This window comes from Manis javanica, chromosome 2, assembly GCF_040802235.1.
Source record: "Manis javanica isolate MJ-LG chromosome 2, MJ_LKY, whole genome shotgun sequence".
Lineage (NCBI taxonomy): Eukaryota > Metazoa > Chordata > Mammalia > Pholidota > Manidae > Manis > Manis javanica.
This window is the reverse complement of record NC_133157.1, coordinates 218,329,369-218,350,076: the sequence shown is the minus strand read 5'-3', so window position 1 is coordinate 218,350,076 and position 20,708 is coordinate 218,329,369. Positions and strand designations below refer to the sequence as shown.

General features: G+C 47.7%; 2 long non-coding RNA genes across 6 annotated transcripts in view; one reads left to right on the top strand and one right to left on the bottom strand.

Moving 5' to 3' along the window:
* Positions 1-907: 907 nt before the first annotated feature.
* Positions 908-8,160, top strand: LOC108399238 (uncharacterized). Its single transcript, XR_001853608.3, has 3 exons — positions 908-1,227; positions 3,153-3,330; positions 6,280-8,160. It is a non-coding gene; the product is annotated as an uncharacterized lncRNA (long non-coding RNA).
* The window catches only part of LOC108399237 (uncharacterized), a 30,874-nt gene continuing 13,523 nt past the window's right edge, over positions 3,358-20,708 (bottom strand). Inside the window, exons 3-5 of one of the 5 annotated variants that reach the window (XR_001853605.3) lie at positions 13,768-13,898; positions 13,031-13,141; positions 3,358-8,795 (exon numbers count right to left, since the gene is read on the bottom strand). This is a non-coding gene — a long non-coding RNA (uncharacterized lncRNA). The other 4 variants (XR_001853606.3, XR_012128543.1, XR_005061976.2 and 1 more) reach the window with 4 other exon arrangements.

Below are 20,708 nucleotides of genomic sequence, written 5' to 3'. Positions count from 1 at the left end.
CCCATTTTATAGGTGCACCTCCCCTTCAGTGACACCCTCCTGGCCTGTGGATAAGTGCAGCTCAGACACTAGGACTGTGAGCAGCCCTGAGCAGTGCCCTCAAATAAAGGTGGAGAGGTGGGAGGCGGGAGGCGGGAGGCAAGCGCCACCTGTGCAGCTGCTGACAATTCCGGGCAGCAGCCTAAGTGTGGCTCCGAAGGACCTGGAGGAGCACAGCGTCTGTCTCATAGCAGCCACCACACAGCCCCCATGGCGGCATGTCCTCCTTCCCTGCTCCACTCTCTCCTGCTCCTTGAGATCTCCTTCCAGAAAATGATATAGACACAAGTGTTCCAGCTCCTGATTTCAGGGGAGACCAGAGCTAGGACCTCTCGGGAACTCATTAAGTGCCAAATGCTGGCTGGGCTACTGGGCTAACTCTGCCCCAGACCCAACCACAGTAACCTGGATGGTGAAAAAGACATATTAACAAACTTGACTGTGGAAACACGTCTGTGGGAAATTCACGTCACCAGGAAATTAAGAAACCACAATAATTCCTTTAAAAATTCAAACTCCCTCAGGGGAAATTTTATGTACTTTTACTTCCCTGTTTTCAGCAATGCTGGAAGTCAAGGTTGTTGAGGAGAATATACTTACAACACTTCTAAAACTTACTGACAGGAATAACAAGGAGGAAATTGAGGCCTGGGCTGGGAGGGTCCGAGCAGACATTCGTTATGGAGGCAGCGCACAGACAAACTTAGGATCTACTTCCCCAGCTTCTAGGACAGGAAAAGAGGACAAGGTGCATGAGGTGCCTTAGGCTACGAGCTATGATTGCCTGCTCGGAGGAGGGGAGGTGGAAATTACAAAGGTCAATAAATACGTGATCAGGAGACAGACACTTAGAATAGGAACTGGCATCTACAAGATAGCATAACGCACTGCGTCTGTCAGCACAGATTGGGTTGCGTTGTGTAACAGTGCGGAATTTTGGTGGCTTAAACCCACCGAGATTTACTCCCCTCTTACACTAGGTGTCCCTAGAGGGTGGGCCTGGGGCTCTGCTCCACGTGGCCTTCACTCCAGGCTGAGGCATGAGCAGCGGCTGCTGCCTGATTCATGGCCAGTCACTGGCAGCCAGAAGGAACACGGCGAATTGCTCAGGGTCATGTAAAGCTTCTGCCCACACTGTCACTTCTGCTTGCATGTCATTGACCGAGGCCAGTCACAGGACCAACCCAGGTAAGTTAGGAGTGCAAACTTAGCAGAGGGCAGAGCTGGTAATAACTGGGAAGGAATGTTAATTACTATAAAAACATATTTATAAACATCTCCTCCAGGCCTCAGAAGATGAGGCTCCCACACTGTTTCTGGGGCACAGAGGCGTGCTAAGTGGATCTTAATTGTATGATTAATTTTTTAATTAAGTAATTATTTAAAATTAACTGTAGGATTGGTTTTTTGCCATTTTCAGATATAATAAATACCACTGACATTTGGTTATCTGTGGTCTGGTCTTCATTATGATGTTAATATTTTACTAATGAAGTATATGTATATTTAAATACTTAGTAATATTTTAGTACTGTTTGTGTGTGCATATAATCTTAATATTTTTGATTTGATTAATTTCATTTATATATCAAGGCATTCATTTTTTTACTCTGCGACTTCAGCATCAAGTTTAAATGTGGTTGCCGGTTTCCTATAAAGCCCTGTGTTCCACAAGCAGGCATTGCTTCTTTTTAATGACTCTAGGATCCCTTCTTAGGTGTTGGGAAAGGACTGCCGTATTTTTCATCACAGGAATCCAGTCCCACAGCCCTAATAGTGGGCAGCATTGCTTCTAAAGGGCAAAACAAAGACCAAAAAAGACAGGGGGAGGAGCAAAAATTAAATAGCCAAGGAGGTCAGCATCAAAACAGGGAGAGGAAAGGGGTTAAAAAGAGATTGTGAGCAGCCCACCTGTTCCAACACCCCTCATGCACTTGATAGGAAGTCTGAGGAAGCCTCCAGAACAGTCACTGGCAGATTAGAGCTGTCCGATGCTGCGCTGACCCTCCCTACATAGTTAACTAGGAACGCAGAGCTATGGGCTCAGGCAGGTGGTCAGCACACACTGAGCTACAGAGGCCCTGGGGCTGCTTGCGGGGACCTGGGGGTGGAATCTGAGGTCCTACCGGGGCCAAGGGCTCTCAACCTCATCATGCCTCCCTGTAACCCACCCCAGACCCTGACCCCCTCACCAAGGCCAGGCAGGGTCATCTCCCACCCTCTTGCTCCACCCCTCTTCAACCTGATGCCTGAAATGCCTATTCTCAGAATCTCCTTCGCCTGGTGATTCAGAATCAAATTCAAGGGCTGGATCAAGAAAGACCCTCACTGAAGATGAAAGGAAAGCTTTCTATCTGTCTTTGTTCAATATGTGAACGCATGTTGCTAATAACCCAGGGGCAAGAGACATCAGGAAAATGGGCTTATTTACAGTCCCCAGCTGATACTCCATTCATTTGTAATGAGGAGATATTTGATATTTGTAATGAGGAGAGCAAAAATGTTTACCTGCTTTGCAAATGCCCCAGGAGGGGAAATGCAGCGAGGGCCTGGCCCGGTCTTGGTCACCCACTGGCTTTGTGTGAGCAACTACTTTGCATCTCTGAGACTGTTTCCTCAGCTGTGAAATGGAAAATGAGAGAGAGTCTAGGTGGAAGGCCGGCAAAAGTCCTGATCTATTTAAGTGACACCATTTTACTGAATGCCATGATGTGGGTCCTATTTGATGTCCGTTCCAAGTCCTTTTAAAAAATGTAACACTACATTCTGCCTGCCCATTTATGATTGATCCTTTCTTTCAAACAGATACAAGCCTCCCTCTATAGCCTCGGGTGGTCTCCCAGGATTAGAGATAGTAGTAAACATTACTTAATAGTCTTTGTGTGACTGTATGCAAATGAGAAGCCAGTCTGGCTTAAGCCTTGTTAACTCTTGTCAATCTTACTTAGATATTTTAATTCACTTACAATAAAAATTAATGCTTTTTAAACACTTGCTCTGTGCCAGGCACTATTCTAACAGGTTACATTTGGTAAACACCCTCCTACACCCTCCTATTGGGTCCTCATAATAACTTGGTGAATCGATGCTGTTATTATGTCCCCTTTTTACAGATGAATCCTTGGAAGCTGGGAAAGAAGTCCATCTCTTCACTCAAAGTCTGCAGAAAAAAAAAGGGCAAATTTCCTGATAACTAGACGCAGGCATACTTGTCTCATTGCTTCAGACACAATCAGAGCCGCTCTTGGTGCGGCTGCTGGACACCTGGAAAGGCCCCGCCGGACAGACATGGTAAGGACTGCTTTAAAAGGTCCATTGCTTGTAGAGGCTCAAGCCAAGTGGCAGGATACCAAACAGCAATGAGAGCAACAAACACCATTATGCACTAATAACTCCTGCTTCGAGAGCACCTTCCAGGTACCAAAGACTGTGGACATATTAACTCTATTCATCACAAAAACCCTTCTAAACTTTCCTTTGCTGAGATGAAGAAACTGAGCCTTTTCTCCTGACAGCTGAAAAAGCAGTTAGAGCCAGGGCCCCGTAAGTTCATTCCAGGTGGGCATCATGAACCCTTCTTCCCAGGTGAAGGAGTTGAGTGGCTTGTCCTTGGTCACAGCAGAGCTGGTTAGTGATGGACTCTGGTCCACACATGAGGTCAAGCTGCCTCCAGACACAGCTGCATCAGTAATTCTCACCAGCAAACCCAGCCCCTGGTGACCACAGGACCCTAACACCTGGGTCAGACCCACCTCCCCAGCCCAGAGGCTCGGCAGGAGAAATCTGCCCCCAGCAGTCAGCAAAGATGCTGGCATCAGTCCCGGATCCTCTTTATTAAAATCAGTGGTCGGATGTCCTGATGTTGCTGTCAGAATAGGGATCCAATAATATGTGGGGTGCCACTGGAATGTGGAGGAAGAAGCCAGACGGAGGCAACCTCCAGGTGGGAGGTAGAGATCAAAGGGTGGGTAACCTTGGCCAGAAAGCCCCGAATGCAGACTCTGTGTCATCCTCCACAGGGGCCTTAGAACCAGGGGAAGCAGGGCCTGGCAGGCTCAGATTTGTGGCCTAGAAGGAACTCTCTGCTGGCTCCAGGTGCCGGCTGGAAGGCAGGGAGCCGGACTGCACCGGAGAGAATTCGCAGCCAGCTGGAAGGAGCCAGTGGCACATGAAGGGCGAGTGCAGCCTGTGCCATCAACATTCATTGACTATGTTTTGTTTTGTTTTTTTGTAGATAATTATTTTTTATTGAAGGGTAGTTGACACACAGTATTACATTAGTTTCAGGTGTACAACACAGTGATTCAACATTTATGTACATGATAATTCTAGGTACCAGCTATCACCATACCAAGTTGTTACAATATTTTGACTATATTTCTTATGCTATACATTACATCCTGATTATTTATTTATTTTACAATTGGAAGTGTGTACTTTTTTTTTTGTGAGGGCATCTCTCCTATTTATTGATCAAATGGTTGTTAACAACAATAAAATTCTGTATAGAGGGGTCAATGCTCAATGCACAATCATTAATCCCCCCCAAGCCTAATTTTCATCAGTCTCCAATCTTCTGAAGCATAACGAACAAGTTCTTACACGGAGAACAAATTCTTACATAGTGAATAAGTTACATGGTGAACAGTACAAGGGCAGTCATCACAGAAACTTTCGATTTTGATCATGCATTATGAACTATAAACAATCAGTCCAAATATGAATATTTGTTTGATTTGTATACTTGATTTATATGTGGATACCACATTTCTCTCTTTATTATTACTATTTTTAATAAAATGCTGAAGTGGTAGGTAGATGCAAGATAAAGGTAGAAAACATAGTTTAGTGTTGTAAGAGAGCAAATGTAGATGATCAGGTGTGTGCCTGTAGACTGTGTTAATCCAAGCTAGACAAGGGCAATAAAACATCCACGGATGCAGCAGATTTCTCTCAGAACAGGGGGGGAGAGGTTCTAAGCCTCACCTCTGTTGATCCCCAATTTCTCACCTAATGGCCCCCTCATTGACTATGTTGATGAAGAAACGAACCAGGGGGAGCTGCTGAGGACCAGAGTGGGGTGGAGAATGAGGAGCCAGTCCTAGGTTTCCAAGTCAGAGCCCTCCAGCAGACCATCCCACGGCCTGTAGCTGAGCCCCATGCAGCGGGCTGGAGGGAGAGAGGCCTGGCTTCTGGACCCACCCCAGTGACATGGAGGACCCAGGGGGAAAGCAAGACCCACTAGTGCAGGTCAGCCTGGACCCTCTGTGCTTTAAAAATGAGAGAAGGTCCTCCCAGCCTCTGCCTGGGGCTCTCTGGAAATGACCCTCCCTGGTAAACTGAGTCAAGGCTCCTCAAAGACGCCTACATCCTAATCCCCAGAACCTGTGAACGTGTGACTTTACACCGGAAGAGGAACTATGCAGATGTGATCAGGCAAGGATCCTGAGGAAGGGAGATTATCCTGGATCCTAGGTGGGGGTAGATGTAGTTGTAGGGTGCTCAGGAGGGGGAATCAGGAGGCTCAGAACCAGAGGTGATTTGACAATGGAAGCAGAGGTCAGAGGGCTGTGGCCATGAGCCAAGGGACAGCAGTCAGTGTCTAGAAGCTGCGAAGGGGAAGGAAGTGGTTCTCCCTTAGAGCCTCAAGAAGGAACACAGCCCTCAAATGTGGACTTTCCACCTCCAGAACTGTGAGAGGGTAAACTGGTATCTGAAACCACTAAGCTTGTGGCGATGTACTCAGCAGCCACTAGACTGCCCTCGTTCCCTTCCTCCCCTGCTGTGTGCCGGCCTGAGAAGCAGCCCGGACCGCAGCCCTTGTCTCCCTCAAGCACTGTTGGGACACTAGCCAGCAGCTAAGAGACGAAATGGGTGATAAACAGTCTGACTTACAAAGGACAAAGACCTGCTCCCTGACCAGCTGGTTCTCTTTCCAGACCCTGCCTCCTGGCGCATCCTAGTTCTGAACAACGTTTGCTGACCCACAGGCCAGTTCAGGAAAAATCAAAATATTTACAAGCTGCATTTTGTTTTCATTTAAGGTGCAAATAGCTCATCTGGGCCCCAGGGGGACAGTATAGATTTGTACAGCATAGATAACTATTAGAAGTGAACAATGCCCAAGGGAAAATGGGCATTTTTAGCTTCTAAATTAACATTTAGAAGATTCCTTAAGTAGACAGGAGAGTCAGCTTTCTAATCTTTTCTTCTTTCCTTTGTCTATCCTTTTCCCCCCAGTGTCTGACCAGTGACACCTGACCCCTGCCCAGAGCTGGCGACCTCACCCTTCAGGCCTGAGAGCAAAATGTCCCTGGTGTGACTTCATCGCCAGAGCCAAGCGGAGGGGCCGCGCAAGGCTATGGTGGGAACAGGATGTGAAGCAGACACAGAGCCTGAAATAGAAGCCTGTACGGCCACAGGAAGAGGATGAGAATATGGAGGGCAGGGTGGCTACCCACTGGCCCTCTGTCATTAGGCATCTTTATTGTGTGGTTGACAGAGGAGTGGGGAGTGTCCACCAGACCCAGACTGGCAGACGTGGAATTCAGTCCACCCTGCCTCTGATTTAATGACCCACTGCTACAAGCCACAAGCTCTTCATTTGTCGATAATTAATGGGAGGCATGTAGGCAGAGTCCCTTGGAAACCGCAGTCCACAGGATGGCCCAAAGCAGGCCTCCCTGCCCCCATGACCTAGCATCTAGCGGGTGGGGGCGAAGATGCTGCTAAACACCTGGCAGGGTTCAAGACAGCCCCCCACCCCAACAAAGGATCAGCTGGCCCAAAAGGTCATTCATGTTGAGGTTGAGAAACCCTGCTGCTGACTGTGTGTATTGCTTGAGAGTAGAAATCTCAACTTACTCAGTTTTTAATTTCCAGTGCTGTCTCAGAACCTGGCAGAGTCAGAATCCAGCATATTTTGCTGTTGGTGAATAAATGTATGAGCAAGGGAATTCTCTCCTGCCTGACACATCTGCGATGCACAACCACCTTCATGCAAGCACAACCCCAGGCCCACTATTATCTCTGTGAATACATCTGCACATGAGTGCATGCACACACAGATGAGCACACATCCACAGGCATGCACACACACACACACCCACCATCCTCCAGGCACCTGCCCGACTCCGCCGATCACCCCTTCCCTAGTTCATCTGAAGACCAGGGGCTTCTTTTCTCTGCTACAGTCAGAACGTCCTGGGCGCAGACAGCTCGGCAGAGGCACTGAGTGTTCTTCATAAATAATTTCACTGATTTGAGGCATTTTCCTGTAGTGGCTCCATGACTGACTAAGCAGCACATGCAAAAGGGAAAAGATCCTTTTTGCAGTTATACACACAGAAGGCAGCTCAACAACTGGAAAAGTGACATGTCAATTCTGACAATGGAGTCGTGGCCCAGACATGTTGTAGGTGGGCCCGACTCATTAAATGGGGCGATGTTGGAGGTTGCTGACAATGGAGTAGAGGGGGCTGGAGGAACTGCAGCGGGGACTGCCAGGCCCACTGGTGGGCACCAACCAGAAGGGCACAGGAGAGTGGGATACAAGTGGCCGTGGCACAAAGGCGCTCTTGTTTCTTTCCTGTGCTTGTCTTGTGGGAGCTGGACGAGGCTCAGAAATGAACAGCCAACAGGAGGAAAAGCCACAGGGGAAGTGGCACAACGATTTAGGTACCAATTTCCTGGAAAAATTGGAAAAGAAGGAGTCTGGGATTTGCCAGTTCTTGGCTCTGTGACCCAAATCAAGTTACAAGTGACCTTTCCCACTTTGGCTCCTGTCAAGGTCGAGATATTGCATGCCCACAGGCCAGGGGCTTCGCCCATCTTGGCAATTACTCATCTTCAGGCATTTCCTGATTACTCACCCTCCTCCCCTGCTGGGCGGTAAAGTCCCTACGCAGAAAGGGTGTCACACTCATATCTATGTCTCCAGTGTCTACTTTAGTAAATGTGTGATGAGTGAGTACATAAATGAAACAATGGAGGAACCCCAATTAACTGAGTTTCGGGGGGAGGCTGGGGTAAAAGGGCAGAGTCCAGGGACAGAAGCCACATTTGCTGTGTCAAAGAGTTTGGGGTTTTTTTCAAGAGACAATAAAGAGTTCACCAGGGGGATGACATGCTAAGTTTAGTGCTTTGAAGAGAAGCCTTTGTATATGTACATGTGCTGCACCTCTGAAATTCATAACCAATGCCTTGAATTTTTGTGTTTTGCTTTGAGTTTGGTTTTCAATTGGACAAAGTGATAAACACATTATCTGACAGTAAAGCCCCCTTCCTATCATCTTCCACCTGAGACCTAGAATTTGTCTCTGATAACTGTGCTTTAATGAGTATGTGTGATAGGGTTTCAGTCGTGGTGGCACATGCATTCAAAAAATGTAATCGAGAAATACACAAGCCTATGCCAACTGGTGGCCTCCAGGAGGCAGGATCCTTTGTGTCTTCCGCCTCAGTTACTATTTTTTGTTTTGTCCAAACATTCTCCAGAGCACATGTGGGCTGAGCCTTCATGGCCTCAGCTCTTCTTTTGAACTTCCCACCTCATTGACCCAGGAACGCAGGCACTGCTGTGTGAGTGCAAAATGCCAACAGCCCAGGTCCCAGTGAATTGCTCAGGTGTGGACACTCAAATACAATGCCCCAAATCCAAGTCCTCTCCCAGAGTTTTGGAAAAGAAATGAAACTGTCTGTCTCCAGGTGGCGGGAACATAAGGCATGGGAGCCTGAGAGCTGGCCGCTGGAAGAGGCTGGAACAGACAAGAACAGACAAGAAAGAACTGTTTTCCAAACAAGCAGAGCCAAGAGCAGGTCGAAGGGATTCCGTTGTGTTTCAGGGTCTGGCATCCAGCTGTCTGGGGGCCCCTCCATGTTTCAGTCTCCGGGTTCTTGGACCTACCCCAGTGTCTTCCCCAAACCTCTCCCTCTTGCATTAGCTACTTTTTGTTGTATTTCTTCCACCTGTGCTTCAACTAATTATATAATAGGAGGTGTTTTACTTTTAAGATCAGAAAAAAAAGTTGTTGAGAATATGAGAGTTTGTCATTTAAATTTCTCTAAGCTCCCGCCTCACGTGTAACTTCAGATCTACGCCTTTGCAGCTGTGCAAACCCACCAAGGCTTTCTTTGAGGAGTTTCCCTCAAAATGAAAGAGGAGAGACCAGCGCTTTCTGGTCTACCAGTGGAGTGATTTGCTGTAGTGAATCTTGCCACTCTCACCACCCTCCCCACGCTGTCCTGTCCAGGAGGTATCTTTGCATCAGCAGCCCTGAGGGTAATCTGGCTGGGAATCCACCCTTATGAGTTGAAATAGGCAGATGCTGAAGAGAAAGACCCACATCTGAATTACAGCTTTACGGTGTGTGAGCCACGTGAGGGTGTTAAATTACTAAATTCCCTGCCCTCAACAACGTCCTGATCTGAAATGCTGCTAATAAGGGACATCTGCCTTCTAGAACATGGGGGAAGATGCAATGATATAATGCCTATAATCTCCCTTAGCTGGGCTGCTGGCCCACAGGAAGCACAATAGAAATGATGCCTCACATTGTCAAAAGTGTCTCTTCTGGACTCCTTCCTCAGGGTAATTCCCACTTTAACAAGAACATGCTCTACTCTTATGTCCCCATAACCAACACAGATCTTTGAGCTCCCTAACTCAAAGGTTTCATCCCGATTTTCCTGGTCTTCAGTGTTTAGATCTGCCCAGGGTGTGTGTCCATCCTGCCCGATGCAACAGAGGCCTGTCAGTCAGCTTAGGTTTATGCTGCAGAAATAAATTCCACCCACCCACCCCCAAAGAATCTTGGTGGATTACAAAAACAAAGGTTTATTTCTTGCTCACAGTCAAGTTCAACTCAAGCTGTAAATGGGGTACGTCTCTGTTCCAAACCTCTTCATTCCAGGGCTAAGGAGCAGCCATTATCCAGGACAAAACCCAACTTGGGACAGAAGAAAGAGATAGGGAACCACCTTGAAACATTCGCTGGAGTTGGTGCCCATCACTTCCACTTACATTTTAATTCCAAAGCAAATTAGGAGGGCAAAACTTCTATCAGTGGAAGTATAACTTTCTTGCATGGATGAATTCAAGAAAATATTGTGAACAAATAATGGGCTTTCACTGGGAGCTTCCCCACCTGGTCGAGGGGCTCTCTGGCTGGACATGCAAGAGAACACATAACTTTAATGCCCTGAGTCCTGATTCCCTCCAAGAGGGGGGTGAAGGCCTCTCTGGTTGGCCCCGTCCCCTGCTGTTACACCTCTTTGGCCTCCGGTGACCCTCCAACACTAGTAACAACTGATATTTAATTCCAGCTATCAAAAAGATGTTCACATCATAAAAACTGGAAGGACATAATCCAAAATCTAATTTCGGTTTTTCTCTAGGATGATTTTTTTTTTTATCTTCCAGGTTTTGTAGAATGAGTGTGTGTGTATTTTATTGAATAACATACAAAAAAATTAACTATAAAAAATAAGAAGATGAACCTGGCAGCAAAATGGGAGACTAATTCCCACGGAAAGATCCTGGAGGCAGGAGGGTCGGGGAGGAAAGAGATGAGGCTAAAACAGGGCCGTGGCCGTGGGGACCGAGAAAAGGAGGCACATTAACTTGGACGTGGCGGGACTGATGGCAGCAGGAGGTGGGGAGGGAGGCTTCTGTCGAGCACCTTCCTTGAGGCTCCTGAGGGTGTGGAGCCCCCTGGTCTTCAGGAGACGAGGACACCTCCCTGTGTCTGTTTTACAACACCTTGACCCTGGGCACGTCAGTAAGAGTCTCTTGAGCCTCAATTTCTGCCTTTTAAAACTGGAAGCAATACCATCTACCTCACAGTCCTGTTTTGAGAATTATCCTAAGAGTGATATGCAATTATTCTGTTTTGAGAATTATTCTGAGAGTGATATGCAATGCATTTCTGCTCTTGTTTCTGTTCCCTGACAATTCCTACTGGAATTGTTGAAAATGAATCAGCTTTGAATCTGCTCTTGAAGCTGCAGGGGTCATCCTTTCCTTACAGAAAAGTAAGAAGTTCCTTCCTTGAAACCCTCTTCCCAGCACCCATGTCTCCCCCAGGTTCTGCCCTGGCAAGTAGGTCAAGATCTAATCTTCCATTGTTTTATTATTTAGAAACTATCATTGAACTGCCACTATCTTGCTTTTAGAAAACGAAAGCTTGATGGACAACTGATGGGATTATTCCCTTCACCCTCCTGTCATCATGGCAGAAAAGTGCAGGTTCAGCCCCTCCTGATGTGGCAAAGGACACACGTTCTCAGGGCAGACAGCGTTGTATTCAAATGGTGTGATCTTGAGCACGTCGGTGGGTGTCTCTGAGATTCCGGCTCCTTAATATACAAGTAGGAATTATAACACCTTCTCCAGAGGCTTTGTAAGAACAGGAAGGTGTCAAACTTTAAAACATCTGATATGACAATAATGCCTGGCACATAATAAGTAATTTTAATAATGATAGAGCCATACTGGTACCAAATTAATAAATAAAATCATCTATAATTTATCCATTCCATCATTTAATAATTAGGATGTTCTTCCTTGTGTCCAACCTAAATTTGTCCTCTGCAGCTAAACCCATAAACCGACAACCTGCCATGTGGCAATAGCCCTGGTCTGGACTCAGCCCAAAGCATGATAAGATCATTTGCTATGGAGTCACATGGGTCTGTTTTACAACAGCTTGACCCTGGGCACATCAGTAAAAATCTCTTGGGCCTCAATGTCCACCTTTTAAAACTGGAAGCAATATCCTCTACCTCACGGTCCTGTTTTGAGAATTATTCTGAGAGTGATATGCAATGTATCTGGTCTGTAAAAGGTGTGCAGTGAATGGGAGTCCTTTCTATTTATTTCTAATGGATTTTACCATTTAAGGAAAAACATATTTTTTTAACTGAAGGGTTTTTTTGCAGCTCATTATTTTTATCACAGACCATTATAGCTTTTAAGTGTTTCGGGGCTTCCCTCCCTCCAGAGACACGTTATGATGCCAATTCAAAGTGCAAGTATACTGAGATTAAAAAGTAATGACTAGCAAAGTGAACGGTGGATTTCCCCTCTTGACACTCAGCTTGCCCCTCCAGAAGCTCATTTCCAAATAAGTAACTCTCTCTGGGGAAAACGACAACAACAACATATGCACACACACTCTTCTAGGGTCAGGGGAATATCTTTAGGATTTTACAGTTTAGGATCATTTGATGGCCATGGACCAGAAGGATGCTCTGCAGAAGCAGGGAAGCACATTTACATCAAGACGGCACAGCCCACGCTGCTGCCCTGTGTTAGGACAGACATCTGATAACATGAAAACAATAGTCAAATCATAGGGAGCTGGGAAGGCTGGGTCACCAAAGGGAAGAACCAAAGGTTGCATCCAGTTTTACAGCACTTGTCCCCTTCATTTCACTCTTACACGTGCGGAAGGCTCTCAGCAAACGTGGGGACTCCCTGGGGAATCTATGCTCATGTTGATGAAATTAGGTGCAGTCTTCCTTCAGTTCTATTCCTCTTGCCTCGCTTGTCCCCTTTCTCTACCTCTTCCTCTCCAAAGAACATAGGCGTAAGAATGGAATGATCTAATTTAATATGGGGACCCCAGATAAGTTTCCTATTCTTTCCGAAAACCATCTCTCTCCTCTGTAAGTAGGATAAGTAATGCCTGCTTCTGAGCCTCATCTGCTTCATGCCCATTACCGTATCCGTGGCTCAGGCCCATTCTTCTGCATTCATGCAGCTGCAGCCCACCTGGTTTAGCATCCCTCCTTTCCACCCCAGGCCACAGCATCCATGCCCCAAGCTACTGTAACACATTCTTTCAGCAATGCCCTCTGACCACGCTGAACACCTTCACAGTCCTATCTGCAGTTGAAGGGGTTAATCTATCTCCATGAGAAGGGAATCTGGAGCGAGGCTAAGGGAAGACATGGCATCCACCCTCAACTCATCACTCCTTCATCTACTCACTTGCTCTCTTTACACTTTCCACTCCAGCCACAAGGCCCAGCTCACCCCCACCTCCATGGCTTTTGCTGCTCCAGGTCTATGCATGTGCTTGTTTCTGTTTCTTGACAATTCCTACTGGAATTGTTGAAAAGGAATCAGCTTTGAATCTGCTCTTCCCAGAAGCCTCCCCTGCCCACCCCAGGTTTGGCTCAGGACCTGTCTTCTGTGTCTCAAAAGTACTCTGCCCTTACAGGTGTCCAGTGGGCCTACAGCTGTTGGATTTTGTGTGTCCCATGCTGGCCTGGGCTCACTGAGACAGACATGCCCCTTTTATCTCTTCATCCCCAGTGCCTGATGCAGCGCATAGCAGCAGAAGCCCTGAGTCATGGTTCAGGAAGAAGTGAAAAATACATACTTTGCAGAGTGATGCATGCTATCACAGAAATATAGTAGGAAATTGAATAACCCAGTCTAAAACTGAAAGCAGAGACTCACTCTGGGCAGATGCTTTCATGATTGTCCCTTTTTTTGGTAATGACTATTTATGGAATAGCTCAGTTTGGTAGGGTGCTACCATTATGGAGCTTCACACGCGTCTGTCTGGATGGCGAGTGGCTCCCCTCCTCTTCTTACATTCTCTCCTTGCTCGTCTCTACAGAACTATCTGTAGAGACCACCTCTCTTCATCTCCCATCTCCCAAACCCTTTCTCCCATGGGCCCTCCCTCACGCATTGTTAGGCCACTGGACATGTCCTACCTTCCATGGATGGATTTGCACTTCTCTGTTGAATGGGAAGGTCCTGATCATCCTTTGTCCTCAACTCTGGGGTTTCATCCAAATGTGAGACAACAGGAAAGAGCTTCTTTTGTTAACTATTAATCACATTTCTATGATATCAGGAAAAAGACAGACAGGAAATTGGCTTTGGTGAGGGGCACAAAATGATGTGTTCAGCTAAGCTATAAACAACAGTCCATGATGCCCCCCAGGCCCAGTGCCTGCCATGCCTGCAGGTGGCAGGGATGGTCTCCCATAAGCAGGAATGGAGACTGTTGGCCATTTAGAGGGTCTGTTTTGGTGATAATGGAAATGTTGGACTAAATTAAATGCTGAATTGCATCTGTGCACATGGTATGGGTGTGTAAATATCTATTTTAATCAGCTAAAGAACCCTTTAGTACCTTTGGATTACATTGCAGTTAAAAATGTCTAACCTCCAGAAACACTAATAATACAGAAAATGCCAGGTTCTGGGCATTCCGGAGAAATGCTTCTCTGTTGGATTCACAAATGGACTCTGGCGCGCAAAGAAGACAGCCATGATTCTGCCCAAGCTGGGCAAGGAGGAAGGCTTCATGAAGGGGGTGGTCTTTGAGACTCAGGAAGATTGCTCTGAGGGGAGATGGAAGAGCATGCAGACCCTGGGAGCCCTGGAGACGACCACAAATAGAAGAGCAGCTGGGGTCGGGGTCCAGGTCGCAGGCCCGGGTAATGAGAAAGAGACAGGGAGGGCGTTGTCTGAGCCTTCGGTCCACTAGGTCCAGGTCCTTCAAGCATCTCTTCCCATGTGGCCTGTGAAGGAATTAACAGCCTGTTTCTTTTCAGATGCAGAATAAGGTTTAGAGATGCTAACTGACTTGTAAGGAGAGCCACGCTGGGCACTTCACCTAGGTGGTAAGGCTGGTGTGCTTCCTATGTGCCGCTGGGTGGGCAAAGGTGGGAGCTGACACTGAGACGTTAGCTGGGCCTCAGGACATGTGGTGCCCTTCCTTGTGGTGCCCACCTTTGCTGGATGAAGAACTAAAACTGCCAATCCCCCTGCTGGGGAAACACAACAGGTGCCAGGGGTGGCCCCGCTGGGGAGCAGCCGACGCTGGCCCCACTTCTAGACTTGGAGCAGGGAAATCCTGGGCTCAGGGTCAGGACAGGGCTCTGAGGGGGCCCTCGTGATGCAAGGTCAGGGATCTAGGCCCGCTCTGGGTTTTATTGTCTCCAAGTATCAGATGATTCAAGAAAACTTCAGCAGCTTAACAAAATCATCCCTGTGACCCCAGATCTCCAACCCCACTGAAACATGCCCCCTCAGTGCTGAGAGTGGCCGTGGGTAAGGGGATTAAGGGAAAAGTCCTGCTGATTACTGCTGGGACCTGCCTGCGCTCCCGGCAAGGTCAAATCAAGGTGAGAGCAGGAGGAAGGGAAGGGCCCAGGCCCAAAGCCTTCAGCTCTTCAGTCGGCATGTGTTCTGTGGCCAGCTCCACCCTGGACGCTCAGGGCAGTCAGGCCTCCTCCTGGGCCTGCAGGCGGCCACTGTCAAGGAGAGAGAGACTCACAGGCAAACCTGGGTCCCCTTCACCACCTTGCCATTCAATAATTCTACGCTGTTCTTGAAAAGCAAACAAACATACTTTTCTACTCTCTCATCTCGTAGGATATGAGATGACCCACAGCAATTAATCTGTCCAAAGGACTTAGTCAATTCCAGCTTCTATAGTCTCAAAGAAGCAAAAACAATAAAAAAGACGAACGGGAAATCTTTATTGAGATGGTACTCTGGGCCAAACATTACGGGGAGTGCTTCACAAATGTCATCACATTTTATCCCAACCACCACCCTATGAGCTGGCTGCTGAAGCGGACCATGTGGCTCCCTGACCGGCTTCGATAAGGAGCCTGCCCCAGCCATGACAGGTGCCCTTCTCTGCCACCGGCACAGGGGTGGAAGCCCAGGGAGGCCCCCAGTGCTGTGAGGCGGCAGCAATTCCTCTGGACACAGAGGGAGAAGGCTCTTCTCTGTTTGTCATGGGCAGCCCCATTGCAGCCTTGGGTCCCACCCTGCAGGACCCTCCCCTACACGCAAACACACAAGGCCTGCTGGCGGGGGAAGGCCCCAGGGTCGGCTGTCTGCCGATCACAGCCACCCCCAGCCCTGTACGGTGAGTCCGTCTCTGGGGCCAGTTTTAGACACTTGCCAGAGACAGTGTCCCCCACCCTGGGCAGGGCTTACTTTTTATTCTTTTAACACAAAGAGTGAAGGACACCCACATTCACAGGAGCATCATTTATAAGCACCTGAGGCAGAAACAACCCCAGTGTCCATTGAGGGATGACTGCACAGACATGCCCTCTGCGTGCACCGTGGAGTGGCAGTTGTCTTAAAGAGGAAGGAAGTGCTGACACGTGCTACCATGTGGAGGAGCGTTGAGGACACCCTCAAAGTGAAATGAGCCCGTCAGAGGAGGACGAACACATCTGAGTCCCCTTACTGAGGTACAGACAGTAGCCAAATCCATGGAGACAGGAAGTAGAAGGGTGGGTGCTGGGGGCTGCAGGGAGTTAGTGACTCATGGGGACAGAGGTTCGTTTTGGAAAGTTGAAGAGTCCTGGAGATGGTAGGAATGGTTGCACAGCAGCGCGGCTCCACTTAGTGCCCCTGTCCTGTGCACTTCGATGTACTTAGGATGGCAAATTTCCCATTTCATGTGTTTTACTACAGTTAAAAACTTACAAATGGAAAAAGAAAGAGGAAAACAGGAAGAGCCTGGGGGAACTTCCCCAAGGCTGGTTCCTGCCACCCTTTATCCTCTCTCCAGGCAGCATTCCACCGTCACCCCACGGGTGGGGTGGGCCCTCTGCCCAGGGAAGTTCTTCGGCTTCAGAAGTCCCGATAAGTGTAAAACCACCCGGGCTTCTTCTGTAAGGAGGAACAGCCCAAAGGCTTCCAGGGGCTCCTGGAGCGAAGGCCGGGAAACGGTTTGGCCCACGGAGGGAGGAAGCCCGCGACTGCTGCCCACTCCTCTCCGGGGGACAAATACAGCGAGTTGGCATAAGATTTCACTGAAAACCTCACAGAATCCTTACCACCTTCATATGTTCCCTTTGTTGAAATAATGTGATGTTTTCTCCTTTTAGAGAAAAGGTACCACAGATCTTGAGAACAATAGACAACAATCACAATTCATTATTTCCAAACTTTACTCAAAAGAGGGAAGAAATCAGGAAATATGTCGATCAGGGCCTCAGGACCTTGAGTGGAAAATGGTAGAGGCTTCCAGATGGAGGGGTGCTACCTCGGTGCCACTGACTCTCCTCAATCCTCCAGAGACCTAAGAAGTCAGAGTCCCGGCCTCTTGCGGCCCAGAACGTCCCCATGCTCTTCTTTTCCATGGTCTCCAAAGGCCACGAGGTAGGGGCACCAGAAACACCACCAGAAGCTTGTTCCCTGAACACCGATGGTGACCCTAAGTCTAGAGAGCAAGAGGCTTACTAAGTTTCAAAGGTCAATTTTATCACTGAAAGAAGAAATCTTAAAGTAAGTCTTATGAGGTATTCCTCTCTGAATACCAGAGTCGCCCAGAGTCGCCCAACCAGTTCCGAGGCACCAACAGAGAGGGTAATTGAGACTCAGTCGAGCCTTGGAAACTAGAGAGAACTTCAAAGATGGGCTGTGACTGAGTTTTAAGGGTGAGAAGGAGCCCCAGGTGAGGCAAGAGGCATAGCCGAGGAGAAAGGTGTCTCATAAGCCAAGGCCTGAGGTTTAGCTCAGGGAATTCTGTGCATGAATGTGGGAACGGGCAGTAGTGTGGAGATTCAGGTACCCGGAAAAGAGGCGAGTCGTGAAGGCCCTCAGGACCATGGCAAGAAGCGTCTTCACCCTCCCATATGCCTGTTTCCACACCATTTACAATGCTTGTCCCACTTCAATGCTTGATAATATGGGTGAATGTTGAAACCACAATGTTGCTCATGTGAAACTTTCATAAGATTGTATATCAATGATAACTTAATTTTAAAAATACATGAACAAGATTTCCATAGCTATAATAAACTTAACATTATTGTTGTCTCCTTGAAGTTGGTCTAATTCTACATAATAATTTTTGTGCTTAAATATCTTGTGATAGTCATTCTTTCATCATTGTTTGCAATGAAAATATGTATGCACTTTGGGAAAAAAAACATCTCAAACTTTTCTTTAATGTTACTTGAAATCAAAACACACCAATCCCCCCAGAGTGGACAGAATAATCTTTTTAAAACCTAAATCTATCCTGTCTTGCTTAAAACCCTTAGTGGATCCCAGTGGCTCTTGGAATATGAGCCCTTTGGAGAGCAGGTACCTCTGTATAAAACCTCTGCTGGCTTCCAAGGAGTGACGTAATATTAACAGTTAATGACATTTTACTATGTACCATATGCTTTGCCTGTGTAAATTCGTTTAATCCTTATATCAAGGGGATAAGGTAGGTGCTCTATTAATCCATATTGTATTTGCAGGTACTTTGTCTGAGGTGGCAGAGCTGGTGAATAGTGGGGTCAAAAATGAAACCTGAATATCAGACTCCAGAGCCAAGGTACTGTAACCCCTGTGCCACACGGACCCCCACGGCCATGTTGGCATGTCCGTCACTACATGCCTCTCTTCATCTTCACTTCACTATTCCAATCCACGTCACCCACATCTCTCCCCTCTCAATGGCCGTGGCCTCCGAATGAGACTTCCTCTCCGATCTCAGCTACATCCTCCTAGACACCTGTCAGGATCCCAACTTCCTGCACCTCTCTTTCAGACCCCCTCCTTTTATTTCCTGTTCATTCACTATAGTACACTAAGTACAACAATTGGCCCCAACACAACCTACAATCCCACAATCCTACCGTGTATCTACTGTCCCTCACCCTACACATGACCCCATTCCCTCAACCTAGCACAGACTTCCCAGAACATCACCATTATCCCCTCACATGCCTTGATCTCCTCAACCTTTCTTCCTGTCACTGTATTTACCTGGAAAGACTCCAGTCCTGGTGAAATCCCCCCTGCTCCCACCCTCCTCCTGAATCCAAGCAACTGTCTTTCATTGGAAGAAACCCCCAGCCAAGCTGATTCTAAATGAATGACCTTCAGCCTTGGTGAGCCTTGATGACTGCCCAGCAATCCTGCCACTTTTCCCACATCAATCCCCTCTCCCAGGTCATGTCTACTCCTCTCTTCTCAAACTCCCCAAAGTCCTCTCCACTCTTCCCTCTAGTTTGCTACTTTGCTGAGAAAATGAAGCAATTAGAAGAGAAATTCCTCCGACTCCCACGCACACGTACATCTACCTCCCCACCTGCACCTCTAACTGGTGATTATCTATATTCCTATCTACGGCTATTCCTTCTTCTCTGTCTCACCTGCTGTCCCCTTCTGAATTTCTCTCCTGTATCAACAAATTTCCTCTTTCTATGGAATCATTTTGATTAGCAGGTTAAGTGTGTTCTATTATATTTTGGTTTTCAAATATGCTTCCTTAACCACACATTTCCCTCCCTCCTCTTGGAAAGGATTATATTTACCCTTTTCTATTCTCTGTTTGACTCATACCTGTCAAAACTTCATCTCCACTAACCTACCAAAAGAGCCATCATCAAGGACACCAATGGCCTGGTCAGTGCTATTTCTGTCATTCTTCCGTCTTGTTGTGTTGCAGGGTGCTGGACACATTTCTTAAGTTGATCACGGCCTCCTTGGTAAAACCCTTTCTTCAGTTGACTTCCAAGACACCATCTGTCTCAATCTATTTGGGCTGCTATGACCAGATACCGCAGACTGGGTAGCTTATGAATCACGACATTTACTTCTCACAATGCCTGGAGCTGAAAAGTCCAAGATGAAGGTGCCAGTATGATCCCGCCTGGTGAGGGGCCCCTTCCTGGTTCATAGCTGCCAGCACCAAGTCACCGCATCCTCACCTGGCGTCATGGGCAGAGAGCTCTTCAGCATCTCACTAAGCCCATTCACGAGGTCTTTGCCCTCATGACCTAACCACCTCCCAAGGACCATCTCCCCACACCATCTAGTTTGGGGGTTAGGATTTTAACATATGAATTAAGGGGACACAAACACTGAGACCACAGCACCACCTTGGCTGTCCTTCTCCCTCACTGGCCTCTGCTTCTCCTTCTCCAGTCTTTCTCCATACTAACCACCGACAAACAGTAGAGTGACCCACAGCCTCCTCCTCAGCCCTCTTCTCTTTGTACGTGCACCTGCTAGGTCAGTACCTCAAGACTTTGGGTGTAAATAACCCTCTATTCCTTGATGCCTCCCCAAGTTTTATTGGAGAGAGGTCTGATCTCTATTCTGAACTCAGACATCTCCCCTGGGAAGTCTGATAGTCATCTCCAACTCTACTTGTCCCCAAATCCCTGATTTCCACTCCCTCTCCCAGCCTTCTCCCCCCACAGTTGTCCTTGTCTCAGTTAAGGGGGATTTATTCTATTTGGCCAGAGGAGCGCCCTGCTCCATTGGAACAGGTGTGCTCACATAGGTGCAAGGGATGCACCCATGTGCCCCTTGGTCAGACCGTGACTGAGCAAAATGTGAGCTGCAGTGGGCACCTTGGAGCAGGCCTGAGTGTTTCTCAGAAAGGTGGGAAGGACCAGGGGCAAGAAGCTGCTGTTGAACACCTGGTGGCTGGGGGTAGGGATGCAGAAGTAACCTTGGAATAGAGACACATGGTCAGGGTGAGTAGGGCATAGGAGAGGGCCAGGGAAGGCCTTCTGGAAAACTCACAGGAGAAAGAGTTAGCTTTGAGCAATAGCCAGACCTAAAAGGACAAAGCCAGCTTATGATTAGGATGGTACTAGGCTAGGGACTTGTCTATTTCTGTTTTCTCCCACACATCAGAAACTGGCCATCGAGTAGAAAGAGGACA